Raw genomic sequence first — 21626 nt, 5'->3', positions numbered from 1 at the left:
CCCTTGAAATTCGATGATGACTATCTCGAATTGAGCGCCACTTTTGCCATTTTTAAAAGATGGGTATGCCATAAATTGGCACGCACTACAGCTTTCTAATATAAATGACTGCCCTGAAGTGAATAATTAAAAAGTTAATTAACGAGTTATTGTTAATTTAATCACGTCAATGTCATTTTAGTTGCGGCAAAGTATTTCCGACGTGGCTTTTTGGGCTAGTTGGTTATATGCTTCAGAATGGGGCATAGCGCTAACACACACGGTAACACGCCCTAAAGAAAATTGACCAGAACGTTAAGGTAGATGTGCTTTTTTCCGCCCCTCAGAAACTAACGAGCATTTGCAAGGCCACAGACCCGTTAGCCAAGAGACGTGCAGAATGTGTGAAGAAACATCAGTATCCATTTGTTCCATGTGCAAATAATGTAGTGTATCGATTCCTGTTTTCTTGCGGCCAGGTTTACTTTGGGCAGTCGGGGAGATGCCTGAATGATATACTAAGGGAACATAGGCAGAAGTCGGGCCGATATCGTGATGGGCACGTGTCTGTGCATTGTAATGATTGTGGGTATGAAGCGTTGTTCAAAGAGTGCACACCGGTATATAGGAATGCCGATAAGACTACAAGAGAGATTATGGAAGACGCCCTGATCGCGAGGGCCGGTGATAGCTGTGTCAGCTGCCGTCGGTGGCGCTGACTGCTAATGAATTGGCCTTTCTTGACGCGGCAGGTTTTCATGTGCGATGAGTAGAACTTTTGCGTACGGTTCAATTTATACTGTTGCTTTCGAAAATAAACAATTAGTTGAAAGTTAGCGCCTGTCCTGTTGTCTCCTCCTCGCCCGTGTGTGTTAGCGCTATGCCCCATTATGAAGAAGAGTTATTCCGCTTCTACATAGAGTTGGTGTATGAAAACAACAGGAGCCTGACTGTCATAGAGTTTTTTATAAAAAATCTTTACGATCTAAAATTAAACACCCTGCAACACACTTTGAGCATGGTCGGAAAGCGCTGCCGATCGGTAGTCGAGGCTCCTGAGAACTTGTGAGTCAAACATTAAAGAGCAGCATGCATTCTGGAATTTACAACTAATTGCAGCGATCTGGGTGATTGCAACGATCTGGGTGCTTCGGTACGAGTTCGCGCGTGCCCTCACGAAAAAGAAAAGCATTCCTGGTCTAAGTACCTTGCGAGCAGCCCGACAACAGACCGAGAGGGGTGAGGAGCAATAGCCCTCGTCGGGTGTCAGTCGTGGTAGCTGTGTGCGACCCGCAAATCTTCCGTGACATCCACAATACTCGCTTTACTCGTGGAACGTCACACAAGGCCCCTATTTACGTCATACCATTGGCAATGCCGCGAGGTGCTGCCAACTCAGGTGAGCACTCGCGCTTACTTTAAAACCAATTTAAAGTACCTTAATGGCAACGTTCGCCACTAATAATCAGTCAGAAGGGCCCACGTATACAGGACAATCGAACAACACAAACATCTCGAAGTTTCAGGTTTGGTGTCAGGGGTCCTTTAATAAAGTCAGTCGATGATTACTTGGACAAGGGTTGCAGGGCGCTCCGCTTAAGGGGTATCGTAAGGGCTATTTCTAAAACAAAAAAATGTCTTCGCTGTACTTCTTCATAGTGGTGTCTTGGCAATGCAGCACAGTGTGAGGACGGAGGGTTCAACAGCTAGTATGAAGGATGACCGGTGCTAGCGTGTCTGGGATAAATCACCTTGCTGTTGCTTACACTCCCACGTGATCGATGGCTAGGAGTGACGACGAATTGCCGAGCTGGGATTGATCGCTGGAAGAGCAGCAGGAAAAACGCGTTCTTCACTGCCCGTGGTATACGGGTATGCGCCACAGGTGGTTCACAGTATATATCAACCCAGACACTGCGAGAATATACTTCGGAAATATTAACGCGAAGGCGTTAAGGAGTTCGTGTGGCAGAAAATACGGAGCCGGAGTCTGCGGGGTTGTCAGTGAGCGAAAAGTCCCGATTTAAGTGAAGAATAAAAATCGCGGTACGACCCGGAATCGAACCCAGGCATTCTGCATGGCAGTCAAGTATTCTACCACAATCATTGCCTCAAACTGTTTAGGAAAAAAGACCCTATACAAGCGTCATGTCAGAGCGATTCCAATAGTGGTGGTATAGGGTTGGCTGTCCGCTTTTAGAACAATGTAATAAACATTGACTGAGCATCGCTCGTATACGCCGACAACCGCTACTTATGATATGCACATCATCGCACCGTAGTTTGCACTTCGTTGCGATATAACTGACATCTCTGCTCCAACGTGAGTGCCGACGTTACGTCGGGCCATGAGCTACCCTTTACACGCCAGCTGTAGTCGACGTGCCTGGCAAGCCCACGAAATGCGCACAACTGCTAAATTTACACAGTGACGTCGATCCACCTCGTAACACTTGGCTCCAAGCGAAAAACCTAGCATGCGCTGCTACTCGCTGACTACTTCGCATGAAATCGATTCCCACAATGTGTGGGATCTGCCAGAATTTCTCTTTTGTGTTCCTCGAGAGCCGCTGATGATGTTGCCCTCTGAGACTGAAATGCATTTACGAGACTACTTTTATAGTCTCGTGAATTCGAAAGAGGAAGTGCAGGAAGAATACCGCTTAGGTGTTGCGGCTCACAACAATGGCGTCGACCATAGACCACAGTTCAACCAGGCAGATCACGAGAAGCGTTCACTCTTGTGGCTTTAGCTGTTTCCCGCAGCTGGTTCCCGCAGACTGTTACAACGCTGTCACGTCTTGTGCTGACAGGTAAGCGCAATGCTGAAAATGAAACGTAGTTCACATTTGTGCGCTGATATATTTGTCGTGTCGCGCAGGGCTTGGCTGAGCCTTCCGCGACCAATGCGTAAACGATTTCGGTGGTGCAAGAGGCGGAGGTGGAAGTTGACTGCATGCGTATGTGGCCTGGCAAGATATGCCGGTAGCTGTCCCGCTCGGGCGCCTCCTTTCAAAGGACGCGCCCGAGCGGGACAATGTGTGCAGCAGCGCTGTGTGTGCGTGCTCTACTCTGTCCGCGTTCAGTCGCGCTGTTCAAACTTAGCATGATAAACCAACTAGCCCGCCCACCCACTTTGTCCTTTAAGGAAGCTTTAGGAAAGTCTGTCATTCCACAGATTCGTAGCGCATACGGGTGAACAAGGCGACGCGCTGCAGCGAGGCGGAGCAGTGCACCGGCCTGTGAGCCATCCCACGCATGGTACCGCGCAGCATAAGTCGGCAAAAAATGTCGAGCTCACTCAGAATCACTCATGGAATATATTTCGCCCTTAGGGCTCACTTGGACTTGTCTCACAACGATTTTTCTTCAACCGAACCCACTCGGACTCAGACTCACTAAAATTTTTCTCAGCGGGACTCTCTCAGACTCAGGTCACCTAAATATTACTCACTCGGGCTCACTGAGACTCACGGCTCGATCTGAGTCTGAGTCGACTCATGAGCGAGTTAGAGAGTATGCCGATCAAAGGCTACATTAGCTTACAAACTTCAGGAAGGTTCGCGACACCTCCCTCCTGAATGTCCAGTGTCCACGCGGAAACATCGTGTTGCACTCTGGCTTGCGGTGAACGCTCGCTGGCCTCGTGCTGAGGCAATGCAGCAGGGATGCCTCTGACCTTCTGATGAGCCTTTTTGTCGCACAGGGCTGGTGAGGCGGCGTCCATAAAGAATGAAACTTACTGAACCCGGCTTGTTTTAGAGTGCGATGACGGTATCTGAGAGCCTTTGGTGGCATGAGTCCTGATGCTTCACTACTCGCTACGCCTATACGCGATGGAAAACCTTTAGAACTTTATAGTAAATTCGAAGCTGCGCAGTTATTTGAGGTATAACGATCTCTATGGGAACTTCTCCAAAACAAACCCGTGTTGCAATAGTACTGCGACTTCCTGTACAACACTATTTCCTTAAAGGGCCCCTAAACAACCTCTGAAAATACAAAGAACCAGCGCTTTATTCTCTCCTGGCGCTTCCCGTCTTTTCGGCACAATTCGAGACGCCAGAAGTCTGTTCGCGTGATGTCATGAGGAAATAAGCTCTCGACTGGACCATATACGAGAAATCCCATGCACTTCTGAATCGTCTCCTACCCTGCTTTGCCATGCAGTCGCACGCCCGTTCCGCCGTGTCTCGCATGATTATCGTGTGCGATCAAGTGTGCGCGTTTTCGACTGCGCAAGCGGAGATAACAGCGTGTAGCAGAAAGGCGCAAAATCCTGATAGGCTCAACGCTTAGTGGTGACATTTTCCGCGTGTTTTGTGGAGAAATAAGCGGCGAGGCGGATATAGCACTGGTAGGAAAGTAGTGAAGGCGAGAAAGAAACCACTCTGTCGTCTTTCAACTCACAGTGGTTTGGGGGCCCTTAAGGTTGCTTCAGTGACCTAAGTTCACTCGGTGACTCAGTAAAGTCGCGAAGCCCAAGAAAAGCTTAAAAGACGGAATCGCAAACATTGCAGCGCTTGTTTTACGTTTCATGTCGACCGAACCGTCCGTCTTAATGGGGTATTTTAGCAATGCTTGTTTACCGTACGGTAAGTACGGAAATACCATACCGTCGACGTCGCCAGGTAGCTTTGTTAGTCTGCAAGAACTCTGTTAGCCAGTTTGATCACGTCATCACGTTACCGTACTACGAACTGAGCGACTCGCGCGGCTATAGAGTTTTAGGAAACGCTGCGTGCCGACAACAACGGTATGGTATATCCGTACATACCGTACGGTAAACCGGACCTTCTAAAACACCGTAACGTCGTCAGCGCGTTCCGACCTCTGTTTACTTAGGGCAGACATCTCTGCTATTTCTTGTATGGCTAATGAAAAATGAGTAGTCATCATCTCCTGTGATTACACGTCGTTTCTGACGCGGATCTTAGCGTCGATTTCTTTCCGATTCTATGGACATTTTATGGGGCTACCGCATACAATGGATAACCTGAACATGATAAGCAATACATTTATTTATGGAACCTAAATACCTGCGACGCTGACTGAGGGACGTCATATTCTTGCACATTGTTGAGCGTTTTACTTGATACATTGCACATTTTTCCTGAAGTAGAAGTATAAGAAGTATAACATGGGCAAGCCCTGAGTAGCCAGGAATTTTTTTCGCGGGGGGGGGGGGGGGTTCACTCGCTGAAGGCCTTGAGAATTTTAGAAAAACACCTATTTTTATTATTTGTTTGTGGTAAAACACACCCCTTCATCAGAATTTCGGGGAGGGGGGGGGCTAGGCCACATATGGGCCACTTCTGAAGGGGATTTGATGCAAGGTTTCGAAAAACATATCTATTCTGATCTACAGAATGACTGCAATCTGGACGCCAATTCTCAAATATGGAGTTTTTGTTCCATGGTTATGCTTTACAGCATGGTGACCACGTGGAGTGCCTCAAGAAAAGAATTATTGAGATAGATCACGTCCATGCAGCTTATGAACAAACTTAGCGAGAAAAAAAATATGGGTTGAAGACCGCCACATGCGCGGCGGGCCGCGTGTTTGAGGCCCCTCCATTAGACAATCTTTCCATTAGTGGGGTTATCTCAAATCGTGTTCTGAGCGGTTATCTGTCCCTTTAAACTAGCATTTCTAATGCGTCTCTCTCTCAAAAACATTCGATGTTTCCTCCTTTGAGTCTGCGTTTGCTTCAACAAAGAAACACTAAAGAGACAAGAAGTTTCTGAACAAAAAGTTTCCGAACTCTCGAGAAGATGCTTGGTAAGGTAAAAGAGTGTGCAAAAATAAAATATCGCAGCGACACCGCGTTGCCGTTCTCGCACCGGCTCGCAATGACGTCATCTATGTTGACGGAGTCTGCTCAAGGCTAATCAATTATTATTTGATGAAGGTGGGCGATATTGTACTGCAACGGAGTCGCACTGTGAATTTAGCAGCTTGCAAAATCTTTTACTGAGCCACAAAGATCCAAATCCTAAAACAAAAATACTTTGAAATCCGTGGCGTCACACTGGCGTGCACTGGAACCCGCCGTGATGGTCTAGTGGTTATGTTGCTCGAGTGCTGACCCGAAGGTCGCGGGATCGAATCCCGGCAGCCGCGGCTGCATTACGATGGAGGCGAAAGGCTAGAGGCCCGTGTACTTAGATTCAGGTACATGTTATAAAGAGCCCCAGGTGGTCGAAATTTCCGGAGCCCTCCACTATGGCGTCCCTGATAATAGTATCGTGGTTTTGGGACGTAAAACCCCAATATATATGGCGTACACTGGCGCTAAGGTTTTAGCGTGACATTTGAATAAATTACACATTTACCATGAAGTTTATATTCTAATCGTATGAACTTAACGAATATGCAGTGTTACATAATAAGAATATCTGGGGTTTAACGTCCCAAAACCACGATATGATTATGAGGGACGCCGTAGTGGAGGGCTCCGGAAATTTAGACCACGTGGAGTTCTGTAACGTGCACCTAAATCTAAGTACACGGGGCCTCAAACATTTTCGCCTCCATTGAAAATGCAGCAGCCGCGGCTGGGAGTCGATCCCGCGACCTTCGGTATCACCAGTCGAGCGCCATAACCACTAGGCCACCGTGGCGGGGCAGTGTTGCATAATACTTTATCAGTCGAATGTAATTGAGTGTTTCCGTTTGGTCTTCGTTTAGGTCATTTGAGATTAATTGAGCTAAATCTTACAGCGACTGTACAGAGAGGAAGATTCAAAATTTACAATAAGTCTTGGTGTATCGCGAGCTGCAAACCGTTGCATAGTTTATATATAGATGGCTTGCACGTGACGTCATGGACGCAGCTTCTGAAAGGAACTGGGACTCCACGATGGCGGCTTTGATGACAAACAAGTTGCGTCTATGTGAAAACGACACTGCAGGAAAGTATCTGTGCTTGAATAATGAAAGAACCTGCATGTGATGTTTTCATAACATCAATGTGACATCGAAAACGTCGCGTCCCCACATGGTGGTGCTCCAACGCGGCGCTTTCAGTGACGTCAGTGCAAGCCATCTATAGCTAACCGAAGCAGGATAAAAGCCTACTTAGAAGAAAAAAAAATCTATTAGACGAATTTTAACTTCTCTCTTGTGCAACAAACAGAAAATTTTTTTAACGTGGTCGCTAAGCGCTAATGTAATCAATCAAACTATTACTAGCAGTCAAACTATCAATAGCAGATATCCATGTAATAATTATTTTTCTTTTCTCTCTTTGTTTTCTTCATTTTGCCTTGTGGGAAGTTTTTCGTCGTTCCGCTCAAATTCATCCATCGCAGTAGTGTCGCGACGGAATCTGGTTACGTACCGCTTCTGCGAGCCAACATAAACAGGGCAGGGAAGGTGTCATAACCGCAATGACATAAACAATTAGCCACGGAAGGCTCAAAAGGGCGGGGAACAGACGGTGTGGTGGAGCATAAGCGGGTCTTTCAAGAACAACCTCAGTTCAACTCGTCGCGATGCTTTGCCGTCAATAGCGTGCGTCTCGAGGCGGTCGCATTGATCAGCGCATCACGGCCGATCCTCCAAGACACGAGCAAAGATCAGTAAACACTGCCGCCGTCCTCCGCAGCCTTCGCTGACTATGGGGCATCGCCCACTCCGCGTTCCTCCACTAACTGGGCAAACACGTTTGCTCGGCGCCGAGCGTCCAATATCGGCTTCCGGCGAAAAGTGACCCCCCCCCCCGTCGCGCGAAACGAACACTTCGACAAGCAGCCCGAGGCCGCCGTTATTGCGGTGGGAGTCCAAACCACCCCCTCTGTCGTCCTCCGCTTGACCTTTTTGTTTTCTGGCGCACGCGCTATGGTCGAATATGTCGGCAAGAAAGAGCGCTGCGCGCGCTGACCGCAGGCCTTCGCGCGCTGCCCGTGCAGTCGCGCGCGTCTCGAGGTTGTCGGGTTCACGCTTCGCGTCTCGTTCGCGCCTATACGTGAACCAGCGGTATCTCTTCTGGGTCGCCTCAACGACAACTAAGCCCGTGGCTATAGGTTAACCTCTCTTGTCTGCGTCAAATAGTGTTCTCTCTCTCTCTTTCTCTCTCTAAGCATCAGCGGCTCGCCGTATCGTGTAGGTTACCCACGTTCGATGGGCTCAGAGGCGCTGAACGCGCGGGCGATACAGTATGTGTTTATTGGACGTCCAAGAGCGGCGTCCAAGAGTTTTCCCTCGATTGTTGTTTTTTTTTCGTTTGTCTTAAAATAGGTCGGCTGGTCTGTGTGCGTGCGCGCGTGTGTATGTGCTTGTTTGTTTGTGTGTGTGTGTGTGTGTGTGTGTGTGTGTGTGTGTGTGTGTGTGTGTGTGTGTGTGTGTGTGTGTGTGTGTGTGTGTGTGTGTGTGTGTGTTGTGTGTGTGTGTGTGTGTGTGTAAAATGATTTAGCGTTGAAATAAAAAGAAAACACACATCTAGCGCACACGCACTGGCAGACATTGACGCTATGTGACTAGGTGTGCATGCACAGAAAAGTGTGCCACATACGTACAAATGCTTAACAAATGCTTAACGATAGGATTTTGTATTCCTTGGGTTATAATGGCACGCACACATTCTGATGTATTGCCTAAGTATTGGCCATACCCAGTAGCATATGCTCAATGTGCCGATAAGTATAATGAACGTTGAAAAATATGGTGAGTCACCAAATATCATGCACTATTACATTAACAGCAGGTTTGTGTGATTTAGCGGTGCCTATCTCGTTCCTCATTCCTCAACAATTATTAAAACAAAGCCTTACAGAAAGCTATATGAGCCGACTCTATATGGCAGAGGTTCTGGGCACTTCTTTATTGTTTTATTACGCATTGATCGACACTACACTGTCGGTAAAAATTCCGTGTTATATAAGCTGAAGCATCCGGCGGCACTCGCCCATCCGACTACGACTAGGGCAGCCGAAGTTCCTACAAAGAGAAGATAGGAAAATGAAAGAATCAGTTGCAGATGCTGCCCTCTTGCATCGAAATATTTGTATGTTTTAGATATTCCCACGAGCTGTCAGTTAATTATTTACATGTTTTATGTCATTGTTTCGTGTTATGTTACACTGGTGTGCCTACTGAAACTGAGTCAAATTGAGAGTCAATTTCGTCCTACGAATGTCGATTTGTTGTATCCTACTCCGTAAGATAGAAAGGAAGAACGCGAAAGCCGGAACAGTAAGCAAAGACAGTTAAAGCGCATTATGCGTTGCAAGCTATGTAATCGTCAAGGAGGTTGGTAATCGTATATGTGCATTCCCTACTATCGAGAAGACAGGAGGGGCTTGTCGCAGTCGTTCAGTGACTGTGGCGATCGCGTGCGTTGGCGTGACGGCCGCGTTTGTATGACTACACAAGTTAAAAAAAAACATTCCTCCGCTTATGGGCAGTTTAAGGAGCACCGGATGAGTAAAAATCAATCCGGTGCTCTCCATAGTGTACACAACCTCCCATCAAAGCCCGCAGTGCGACGATGGGACGTTAAACCTCCTCGACTATCATTATTAACAGAAATAGATTCGCAGGAATCACTTGCGGCGGGTTTCGTAGTGTCCGACCGTCTTTACCTCTCTCTCAAAGGCCCGTGTCTCTTAAGCGACGATGGTCACTGAAAGATCTGGCTTTGCTATCGCTTCAAGAGAGTTGTGTTGAGGAGACATTTTGTCGGCTGCAAAAAAAGAAGTAATAATAATTATTATTATTATAAGTAAAGACAGAAAATGGAGGATGAGGAGGAGCCGCGTAGGCAGAAAATAAAGATAGCCGGTGAGGAATGGCTGTATAATGCCGAAATAGCTGAGTACATGGCCCACCGACTGCCGGGAAATGCGGTCTCCCACCACCACCAGTTATTGCCGACCTCTTCTATATACACTGAGTCAGCGTAAGCACTTTTGGCGCGCTCGGTCTTCCTGTGTACCTTGCAACGACCCCTCCCGCGCTTCTTTACATATATTTATGATGGAGACAGAAGCAGCTACAGTTCGTTGTGATTGCCCTGTGCGCTGCTATAGTTTCGGCTTTTTTTATTACATATATCTACGGGACGTCCACAGATTTTGGTACTTGTGCTATGTAAGAGAGAATGCTCCGCGAAGAACATCTGCGAAGAACGTCTCCGTACATACTCTTACATTATGGGAATGTTATTGCGGATTCCAATGACAAATCCAAAGAAGCAAACTGCAGTCGTCATGGTATTCTTTTGTAAATAAAAAAATGCAGGTTTGTTAAAGGTATGGATTGATGGATGAATAAACTTTATTTTGGTCCCTCGGAACGCGCCCTAGCACGTTGCGGGCCGCTCCCACGTCGGAACAGGAAGACCAAGTCTCTCTGCTGCGTTGCGGGCCCGTTGGACTGCCCACAGCTGTTCTTCGAGTCCGGAGCTGGTAATAGCAGCTTCCCAATTTGACGGCGTGATAACCTCGCCGCCGCGTAACGCGGGGCACCGCCAGAGCATATGTTCGAGATTCGCGATATCCGCGCATAATGAACATGCATTAGTTGGCTGTATTTCTGGATAAATCTTGTGCAATAGCGCGGGGTTAGGGTACGCCCCGACATTCATGATGCGATGCCGGAATGTAAAACGGGGTGTCTTTTCTTTTCCCAAATACCTGATTAGGCATTCATTAGTCAAATAAATACAAACTGCAGAAAGATTAGTTCCTGCGTCTGAAAGCATAAAAAAAGGTGAAGACGCAGACCTTCATTTTTAATAAGTCCTAGGCATAATTGTCTTCACCGGTTTTATTAAAACGCAGTCTGGTCGATTGCCCACGTTCGTGGCGGCACTGTACTACGTCAGCGTAAGTTAAACATGAGGAAAAACTACTGAACAGAACGCTTCTTGTTTGAACGCTTCCTGTTTGAAATTCAGGAGCACTAACTGATTTAAAAACAAGTATACCTAAAGTTCACCGTGGCAATCACTTTCATCAGATAGGAGTCCTACATGATGCCGCTCTGAAGCCGATTTCCAATCAAGGCAGTGTTGCCGTTGGTGGCTACTTTGCGCCAAATTGGCTACTTTTCAGAGGCTTTAGTGGTGTCTTCACAATAAAGCAATGACGCTGCCCGACGAAAATATTCAAGAGAAATAATTGTCAATTAAAATAAACAACGTGCGAAGGGCTGCAAAAGACACACTGACAAACCATGGCTGCTCGTTCTGTTTACTGAGTTTAAACGGAAGTAATGAAGGTTAGGCGCAATTAAGTAACACAAATTTCATCGACTACACTTTAGCAATTGCTCACCTGCATACCTGCGACACTAATTAATGCATCTAATCAGTTGCATGCTTGGGGAATAAATTGTAATTGTAATCGATTGTTTATTTTTATAACGTGTGTGTGTGTGTGTGTGTGTGTGTGTGTGTGTGTGTGTGTGTGTGTGTGTGTGTGTGTGTGTGTGTGTGTGAGTGAGTGTGTGAGAGAGAGAGAGAGAGAAGAAAGAAAGAAGAAAGAAAGAAAGAAAGAAAGAAAGAAAGAAAGAAAGAAAGAAAGAAAGAAAGAAAGAAAGAAAGAAAGAAAGAAAGAAAGAAAGAAAGAAAGAAAGAAAGAGAAAGAAAGAAAGAAAGAAAGAAAGAAACTCGAGGAAATGTGCGGAGCAGAATTGGGGAGTATGCCCGAACATCTCAGAGCACCCGAACACAAGCTTGTGTTTACCCTTTTGTACGAGGCTTGCGTCTGGATCCTCGATAAAACGCAATGTTTCATTTTTGTTGGGCCTCGAAGAAGCTCGGTAGGCTCAGTGAAACACGGCAGAAATAGTTTGAACTCGATTTGCTAGCATCAGCGTCAGAGGTGACTGTCGCAGTCGAGCCGCAAAGCGACTATGCTCAACAACGCGCAAGATGGTCGCGGCGTGGCGGATTTGTAAAAGCGAAATGGCAAAACCACGATCCTGCTTCGGCGCTCGGAAACGTATCTACCGTAATGGCGATGCTTCAGAAAACACGGAAGACTTCAGAAGAATTCATAATCTAAGAAACGCTCGCAGGATGGGCGTTGTGTCTGCGCCTAATCTCACGCTGGCAATGGTGGCGCAAACGCACAGTGGCGAAATCGGGGCAGCAATAGGGTTTCCGCGTAGCAAAAGAAACACTCGTGTGCTCCCAGTGAGAAAATGTCACAGTGGCATACATGTGCACATTGCATCAGTTCCCGTCCCTCAGCTGTAAGTTGCACTATTTTTACTCTTGCCTGTCCTACCTTTCGATAAGGAGCTTCCGCAGCCCGGAAGTTTTGGGCGATGAGCACGCACACTTGTCACAGTCGCACATTTGAGCACGCCGAGAGCGGCAAGGCTGTTGCGCAGCGAGAATATGATTCGGAACGCGTGCCTCTATCTATATTTTGCCCCCTTTCTGCCTTAGTTAGCATTTTTATCTCTCTCCGCGGTCGTTCTAGCAAGCCGTTTGCTTCACCACCGCGTATGAAAATAACCCACAGTGTCGGAAATTGCGGGGCTGCAAATAAAATAAAAAGTCCGGCTTCAGACGTATACAGGCGTGGACTTTTGAGGGAGCACAGCAAAAGAAATGAAAGAGACACAGAAAGAATGACTGGCCGTAAACGGGTAAAACTAACATTTTCGGGTGTGTTCCAACACCTATTATTCGTCGATCTACCTGCCATTAGCGTAACAACACAAAAGTTCAGTAACCGATGCTTAAGCCAGAACTGCTAATAAGCTCTATCACTAAATATATGATACCATGTCGGCTAATAGCCATTTTCAAAAAGTACTGAGACCTTCTGATAAAGCACCACATGATGTTCCATGGTTCGTTATTTCTGTACTACGAGGGTGGCGAACGGACGTCGTCGAATATGCTGTGAACAACGTCCCTCTGGCCTGTATACTCTCTCTTACATTGGACAGACAGGGCGATGGATCAATGACCACCTCTGAGAGCCCCCTTGCGCCATTAAACACCACATATCATCATCATCATCATCATCATCATCATCATCATCATCATCATCATCACCGCTGAGAGCATTCTTGCTCGCTCTAGACCGGCCGGGAAAGCAATCTCGCACTGCACGTGTCGATCTGCAAAGATTGCAAGCAGATTTTGTGAGTACCACCATACTGAAGGCGAACAAGGAGCGCCTCATGCACGAAATCTTTGAGGCCCACGCGATCCATCGAAGAGCCAGCAGTTACGTCAGTATCCCATCTGTTGATCTGACGCATAAGGGGCTTGACTGCCTTGACTAACTGATAGGGACTCATTATTAAACTAATCACGTGTGCATTTGCGTCAAGTAGTATATGTGTTCTGTGTATTCCCAAATTAATAATTAGTTGATTGTCTGCGTTCGCGTTTGTTTGTCAAATATTAGTCTCTTGTAAGGTGACTTTCTTGTCATCACGATTATCTGATGGTGCGCTCCATAGCTTGCGAATTGCTTCTTGAAGGAGGAAGAGGAAGCAATGGCAGAAATGTCAACCAGACGCACGTCCGGTTTGCTACCCTACGTTGGGGGAAGGTGATTGTGGGATCCCCAAAATGTGTACCTGCTGTTTTCGGTCACTGTACTTCGATGGCTCTCGTGGCAGAGTGCTATGGACTGTAGAATTTATTGCGCAGTGACGAGGTCACATATGATGGAAACGAAACAAAACTGGTATAGACATTGGGGATTATTATAGAGCGTGATCGCAACATAAGTTCGCCATAGGTTAATTCTTTTAGATACACAGCCTCGTGTAGTGAGCAAGAAGCTCGTAGACGTGATGTTGTTATGAGACATAATGACGACAGCACAGACACTATTTTTGTTTTTGTTTTCACTTGGGTTGCCCGGCGTCATACTGCCGAAGTGAAGGCGAGAGAGAGAGAGAGGGAAAAACATAAGTGAAAGGCAGGAGATTAGTCAGGCTGAAGACGGTTGGGCTACGCTACTCTGCCATGGGGAAAGAGAACTGTCATCGTGTCAGTTCTTAGGTTGGTCCCTTGTCAACGTCACCTCCCTAAGGTGCATTTCTGCGGACTGTTCCTGGCACAGGGCACGTCCAGGGATGATGGCAGGCGTTAGTTTAAACAAACGACGCCTTTCAGTAAAGAAAACTGCGTAATGGCTAAAATAACGTTGTGCTCAAAGAACGGCATGTCTCTTAACGCTGTATGAAAAAACTTAGCGCGACACTTTAGGACGCTCTGCCGAAAAGGCGGATTGCCCTGCGTTCCTTAGCAGTACGCCCTTTTCCGTATAAACTTTGTGCCTTGTTGCCTTGTCACAAAGCAGTAGTAAAGCAGCTAGTTTCAAGTCAGTTTCTTGTATATGGTCCCCAGTTCAGTGAACGTTGTAACTCGGGCGAAGTTGTGTGTAGCATGCAACGCTGCTCTATATAAGAAGATTTAAATATTTTTTGTATTCTCTGTCGACAACTTAAGGAATGAGCATCCTGTTCTCTTTTTTTCAATTTCAAAGTAAATTACCAAAGGAAAGAAATAAGACGAAACACCATGCTTACGACCATCACCACGTGCAGGAGGGGCGGGACGCTTGTAAGCAATCATAATGAACTCTCTCCCTCCTGCGTGTGTTGCAAGGCACTTTCGAAAGTTTGATCTAGCTTCCTAATGAAAGCACAATAAGGGTTCGTCTGAATATAAGTTTTCGAGGGTTCACAAGCAGTACGCAGAGAGAGGCTTTGACAGTATGTATAGACTACCCGTCGAAACTGGCAGCAACCAGCAACAAACAGTTTGAAGCGATGCTGGTTTAAAATTTAAAGCTGTTATTTATTTTTTTCTTCTTACCTTTCTAGTTTCCTTATTCCTCTGTTTACTCGCCTGTTTCTTTTCTCTCTCCCTATGCAATGCTTTTGTTCCTCTGCGCCCATCATTATACATATTGCATTCAGGATGCAATGACAGAATTGCACATCACTTGATTTCATTCATGTGTTTCACAATTGCATGTTTCACGTGTTTCACAAACACGTATGTGTCCAGCACAACAAATATATACACAGAGCGGCAGAGCGTCCTAAAGCGTCGCGCTAATGAATTCATTCCGTAAAGCTTTCTGTTCGTAAGTCATCCTTAATATATACAGGCCGCACGCCTCGCTAATTATATGTGCAATTAATATTCGCTGAAATTACACTGAGGAATAATTCAAACGTAAGGGTTTTAAAACCCTTATATGTGCGTGTCCATAGAAAACCATTCCGCGAACTGAAGCTAAAAGGGCTATACTACACTGAAATTATGCGTGAAAGATTAGATTATTTTGCTCAGCCCTTATTAATGCTTCTCTAATTACAAAATATAAGCTGCATATTCCCGACGAAATCGTCAACCTTGGCTTAGTATTGTTCACGTTATCAGCACCGAAAGTAGCCCTGACACCCCCAGCTTTTTCAGTCATTCATGTGTATGTGTGCGTGTGTGTTCTGTCCTCACCCGGTACTACATGCGGGACGCTTCGAGTACGCAGACGAACCCAAACATTCATTGAGAAACACGAGCGCTGTCCGCTAAATTACTTGCCATTTAACCGCTATCGCTGTAAGAGAAGAAGCCAGAGAGAGAGAAGGAATGTAAGAAAGGCAGCAAAGTTAACTATACCACGTCCTGTTTGCTACCCTACAAATGGGGAGGGGAATAAGGGAGTAAAAGAGAGAGAGAAATTTTAGATAATCAAGCGGCTCTGGTTGCATCATTGGACTTGCTTGTTCGACCACGCTATATAATAAATTACAGCTCACAATATGCACTCCTACCGTTCAAACACTTTGGAAGTTGGTTAGCTAGATATTGCGAAAGAGCAGCCAGACACAGAGTCTCAATCACACATCCATAAGGCCCGCCGTCAACATACGCTCTGTGAGGGTCACACATCAAACGCTCGTGTCATTGCTCAGGTGCTAGGCTCATATTGTATTAGTGATTAGAAAATCCTCGCGTGGCCAGGCCTGCCGGGCAAAGTTCTGAAAGTAGACCATGACGTTTCGAGGGCATGGCGTGATCGATTAGGGCGGACGCATAAATCGCAAATTTAATATCCCGCCATTTCCGCGCACGTCCCATCTTCCATCGTGCCTGAATACCGGCGACTCGAGGTCAATTTGTCTCGGGAGGCCTGGCAGAAGGCAATGAATATTGGGTGCGCAGCGCTTTGTTAATGAGGCGCGCGCCTTCGCAGGGCGAAGAACCCACGACCAAAACGGGGAGTGCGCGGACGGCGCTGCTGACCGCGTAATGATCTGTGCTATCGGCTCCCGTGCTTGCAGAAGTGGCTAATTAACATCGCCCTTTGTACAGCCTCTTTTCTGTGCTTTCGTAATAGCGCATGTGTATACGGACGGCTTTCGGAGTTTTACGACTATTCTGTGGACGATAAAACGGTTCTTGGTCCTTAGCGGTTTCCCTACAGGAATAGTTTTGTTCCTTTCGCGCTGTAGTAGGTCTCCCTAGAATCGCGGGGGCGGGTCTCGTGTGAAATCCTTCCTCTGAGTGAGAAACAGCGTTTATCTCTCTCTCTTTATATATATATCTATACACATATAAATATATATATATATATATATATATATATATATATATATATATATATATATATATATATATATATATATATATATATATGTGTGTGTGTGTGTGTGTGTGTGTGTGTGTGTGTGTGTGTGTGTGTGTGTGTGTGTGTGTGTTTGTGTTTGTGTGTGTGTGTGTGTGTGTGTTGAGAGAAGGCGTATCTTCTACACCTTATTCTCCGCGTAAGAGACACCACCAACCAACCTTCGGAAGAGACAAACAGAGAACGCCGCAGAGCGCGGGCAATAATTCCGAACGGCCAACTAGTTTGCTTGTTAGCGAGGCTGCTATCAACATCAGAAGAATGCTCTGCTCGGCGGCAATCTCGACTCGTGAAGCAAGCTTCGAAGTAACCGATGGTGTTGTTGCACAGGAGGGCAACGCGGGAAGCTGCGATATCTTCTGCGTGGTCTCGTCTCGTTTTGTGCTTGCTTCGGAGAGCACGACAAACTTCCTTGTCGTCGCAGCAGCGCAACGCGAAGAACGCTAGCGAGCCAAAGAGTGATACGTAAAAGCATTCTATAACGCGGCACTTCCGGCCAAATCTCGTTGGGGACGTTGAAGGATATTGCGAAAGCCTCTGCGTACGGTAGGCAGTTCTGAAAGTGTCGGCATCGCGGACCGAGGCCTTCTGGGCAATCAACGATAAAGCAATTGGCCGAATGCTGGGGCACTCCTTTCCGCGTTGTCGTTGCTATGTAGGGGGCGAGCCCAAGTGGACACTGCGCAAAGCGCGCAGGCCTCGGTCGAGCAACTGCAGCGTGGTTACCTATGGTGCACCGCAAGCTTAATGTGCTTGCCTCCCTTGGGCGCCAGCTGCGGGAAGATTTCCTCGCGCTCGCAGAAGATGCGCTGCTATATACTCATCGACTGCACTCTCAGCTGATACTGGATGCGGCATCGAGCACTACTGGTGGGCTATGATCTACCTCGAGAACCTGTGTCAAACTACAGAAGAGTAGCGGGGCAGAAGGGGAGGGGAGGTTAGCGAGGCCTTTTCGATAGAAATTTTCAATACCCTCTCTTTCTCGAACCTTTGATTCCATCGCATGCTTGCATAATTCGTGGTCCAATAACGCCACCTAATTCTTTGCTGTCCTCGACCTCGCTTTCCCTCCGTTGCCATCCATTCCGTAATACCCCTGTCCCACGGATAGAATTCCCCGCTGTTAAGCGGACTACGGTTACGTAATAACGGCTACAGATGGCTACGCAGCAGTCGTAACCGCAGTTCGTCTCTTAACAATGAATGGTAATCGCAAACCGAACTAGGCAATCACGGTTTAACCTCTCAAACCGAGAACGCTGCAAGATGACGGACATCACTGCAGCTTTGAGTGCACAAGCCGCAAATGGCCATCCAAAGGCGCACCATGTGGCCAGACATATTACACGTGCTTTGGGGAACCGCCTTTCGCGTGTTCGTGTCTAGCCGCCTCAAAGAGTCGCAAACTGAAAATGTGGTAAAAGGTGGAATGGTTCATTCGGAAGCTCTCTCTGAATACACTGTCGGGCGGTGTGAAAGTATTTTCTCGTACCTCGAAACTTGCCCGAAGTATGCCCAAATGGAACGTTCGCCAGAAGAAAATGGTGCATTTGCCAGTAAGAGCTCTCGGCTCCTGCGCTCGGCACGTTCTTGGTCAGAATCTAATAATTAATTGTTGGGGTTTAACGTCCCAAAACCGCGATATGATTATGAGGGACGCTGTAGTGGAGAGCTCCAGAAATTTCGACCACCTGGGGTTCTCTAACGTGCACCCAAGTCCACATACACGGGCCTCAAGCACTTTCCCCTCCTTCGAAAATGCGGCCGCCGCGATCCGGTATTCGATCCCGCGACCTTCGGGTCAGCAGTTGAGCACCATAACCACTAGACCACGGTGGCAGGCCTTGGTCAAAATCCAATTCTTGTAATGCACAGTTGGTATACCTGCGCGGCTGTTGCACGAATGCTTGAAAAAATGTCAAATGTTGCCCAGTTCTCGATCTGCGTCTTCAAAGTCTCTGTTACCTTCCGAATAAACAAGGGCCATCGCACCACGCCTCACAAACCCTCGATGATATCACGTTAACATACGCGTACACAAACGAGTTGATAAGAAAAAAAAAACACAATACTACGTGAACAGATTGTGCTGGCTCTTGTGCTGGCTACGACAACCAATGCCGAAAGATTCATTTTAAAAACCGCGGAGCTCCTCATTATTAACACGTTATTGAAGGCTTACAGAATGAAACCGATCAACGTATAACTCATTACGGCATATTTCTGTATTTTCATAATTATTTTCTTATTACAGTCCGCGAAATTTCGCTCACGTGATCACCACGTGATGGCGTTGGCTTGCTCAACTCAGCCCGTGTAACAATGGCAAACCGCGTTAGCGTTAACTACGCTTAACCAGTATACCATGGTTAAGCTAAACCGCAGTTAAAACTGTCCGCCGTGTAACAGGGGTATGACTCTACTAGACCATCGGTGATGTGCCTTACGCACCGCATGACCTCCCGAACAAGTTTTTTTAACACGAAAGTGTTTCATGCAGGGGTACACTAAGACTTTCATGGCGTATTTTCGTCACGGAAATGCGTCAGCAAAATGAACGCCATCAGACTACAAAGAAAAAAACTATAAGAAAAAGTTCCATTCACAGGAGTCGAACGCATAACCTACCTGTCCGCGGCGATTGCTAGCGGGTGTTTAGCCGACTGAGCTACCGCCGAACACATAACGGGGGCTACATTAACGCGCCTTTTATCTTTCACACTGTTCTCTCACAGTGCTCTAGGATGGATGGATGAGTGAATGCTGTGATCGTCCCCTTTATAACAGGTCGGTGACATGTGTGCCACCAGGCTTGGAACAAAAAAACACGCCGTTGCTACGACCATCCCATTGGGCGCGTTTCCAGTAGAAGTGTAATTTCGTCAACGCTTTAAAACACCGCGAGGTGGTGGCTTTAGCCCAAGCCTCGCTCATAGCATCCATTCATATCGAAAAATAGCTCTCCGACGCTCGCCTGGCTGTCTCAGCGCGTTCCCCGCTCGCTCTGTGAGAATTAACAGCCAGGCTAGATGAAAGACATCACGCGCGTAGCGTTTCTCTTCGCGTTTCACGACGCTTTGGAGGAGTGTATATCGAGTGTCAGCGTTTATTATGTGCTTGTTGATGTCATCTTTGCGCGGGATTCGCCATACGGGGTATCCACGTATATGTTAAGAACTTCAGCTACCGCAAGGGTTAAATCATGATCATGGGCGTTAGTCGTCGGTACGGAGATGTACCACTAGGCGTCAAGGTGAGTGCGTCTACATCAAGCGGTGCTGTATCTGCCAAACAACAGTAGACATTGTACAAGCTCTCATATACCAATGCACTATAAACAATCAACTACTTCTGTCACGACACGTTTCACATTTGTGTTAAACCGATTCCTATAACAGAGGGATCAGCCATGTTTTTTTTTTCTCTCTCTCTCTCTCTTAATGTCAATGAGAATATCAGCTACTCTTGTTTGCTCTTCAGCCGCAGCGGTGGCTCAGTGGTTACAGCGCTGAGCTGCTGACGCGCGCTTGATCAGGGCCGCGGCGGTGGCTCAAAGTACGCAGTTTTTACCGGAGCCACATTGCCTACTTTGAGCGGTCGGGTGTGATCGCGCGCGCCCTATCTTGACAGGGATCAGCAGACGGCTCATAACTTTGAGCATACGTGTTGTGTTCTCACCGCTCAGACAGAGCGAAGGTCGCTTCGCTCGCTGCAGCGGCCGCGTTTCCTTACGCCAGCGTTTTGACAGCGAGTGCCCGTGGTCGTCGCTTGTGTTTTTCGGTCACGTTTGCCTGTGTTTACTGACACTGTGCTCGTTAATTTAGGTAGTAAGCGAAAGTTTCCAAGTTTATACACGAGATAATAATACTATCCTTACTTCGTATAGCTGTCTACTAATATGCCATAGCCGTCGATCCTTCGCCTTTCAAGCCGAACTTCGGCTTCATGTGATGTTCACTGCTTACGTAAATGCTCGTTAACTATATAATTGACACTCCTTTCACTACATGTCTTATCAATGTAACTGCATTAGACGGTATGATGCGTCAACGTGTGGGGGGAAAACGGGATTTTTAATGCGTTTTCATGTGCGGGTTCAGTTCCGTGCGCGCAGACTCAAATCTACCTGGTTGCGCATAAACCACTGTATTGACGCTACAGGGCCAACACGAGCGTGCCTTCAGTGTCGCTTTGTATGTCCTGCTGGCCTTCCTTCGTATAATATACCCCTTTGTTGCTATCGCATTTATTGCTTCGCCCTTGCGGCGAAAATGTAACATTATTTTGTAAATTTTCTTCCTATGATAAAGGTTCACTATCAATAATCAGTCCGCAAATTCTAAAACCTGCCTCTCAATCGCGATGTCTTTCTCCTCAGGCATTTGAACACCTCGTAGATACAGCTTTAAGCCTGCTTGCCCCGATGGCGACGTCACCACCGCATTTCGACGCGTCGGTGCGGATTAAAGAGCCGCTTTCTCTAAAAAGAAAAATACAGAAAGGAAAAACAGCACAACTGCGACAATCACAAAAAAGTATCTTAAAAACTGGGGCAGCTGCGCTGTAGTGGTGCTAAGACTGAGGAAGCGGTGGAGCTGGTGGCGTTGCCCTTCTCCTCACCCTCAGTTTCCTTTCCCACCCCTTGCTATACTGTACTATACTATACTATACTATACTATACTATACTGTACTAGCCCCGCCACGGTGGTCTAGTGGTTATGGCGCTCGACTGCTGACCCGAAGGTCGCGGGATCGAATCCCGGCCTCGGCGGCTGCATATATATATATATATATATATATATATATATATATATATATATATATATATATATATAGATATATATATATATGCATGCATATATATATATATATATATATCTATATATATATATATATATATATATATATATATATATATATATATATATGCATGCTATCTCGCCCACTGGTGGAAGAGAGAGCAGATTACACTAAACACCCCATATTGATAATTATAAATGTTTGTCGATGTGGTCTGACGC

At 46.7% G+C, this 21626-nt stretch overlaps 1 protein-coding gene across 1 annotated transcript in view; it reads left to right on the top strand.

The window, feature by feature from the left end:
• LOC119402848 (tachykinin-like peptides receptor 99D) overlaps positions 1-21626 on the top strand; it is a 69993-nt gene that overhangs the window by 5950 nt on the left and 42417 nt on the right. The window lies entirely within an intron of this gene.

The sequence above is a fragment of the Rhipicephalus sanguineus genome, chromosome 1 (genome assembly GCF_013339695.2).
Source record: "Rhipicephalus sanguineus isolate Rsan-2018 chromosome 1, BIME_Rsan_1.4, whole genome shotgun sequence".
Classification (NCBI taxonomy): Eukaryota; Metazoa; Arthropoda; class Arachnida; order Ixodida; family Ixodidae; genus Rhipicephalus; species Rhipicephalus sanguineus.
Note: the sequence above shows the minus strand (reverse complement) of the source record. Positions and strands in the feature narration are given on the sequence as shown.